The sequence below is a fragment of the Corvus brachyrhynchos genome, unplaced genomic scaffold (genome assembly GCF_000691975.1).
Source record: "Corvus brachyrhynchos isolate BGI_N302 unplaced genomic scaffold, ASM69197v1 scaffold334, whole genome shotgun sequence".
Taxonomy (NCBI): domain Eukaryota; kingdom Metazoa; phylum Chordata; class Aves; order Passeriformes; family Corvidae; genus Corvus; species Corvus brachyrhynchos.
In genome coordinates, this window is record NW_008238316.1 from 1,949,745 (window position 1) to 1,949,987 (window position 243).

At 67.9% G+C, this 243-nt stretch overlaps 1 protein-coding gene across 1 annotated transcript in view; it reads right to left on the minus strand.

Annotated features, from left to right (window-relative positions):
* PRKG1 (protein kinase, cGMP-dependent, type I) overlaps window positions 1-243 on the minus strand; it is a 315,753-nt gene that overhangs the window by 13,256 nt on the left and 302,254 nt on the right. The window lies entirely within an intron of this gene.

Sequence of the window (243 nt, forward strand, 5' to 3'; positions counted from 1 at the left end):
CCTGCCCCCAGCTGCCCCTGCCCCAAAGAGCCCCCAAAGCCAGAAACAGAGCCCTTGGCCCCCCATGACTCCCAGGGGGCATCAGCCCCTCCTGGGCCAGCTCCGTTTAGGGGTCCTGTCCTTCACTGGTGGCTTCCCAAGGGCCCACATCCTGGAGCACCTCCCACCAAGGGGACTCGACTCCTCTCCTCTCTCCTCTCCTCTCCTCTCCCCCCCCCCAGCAGGGCACCGCCACCCTCACCC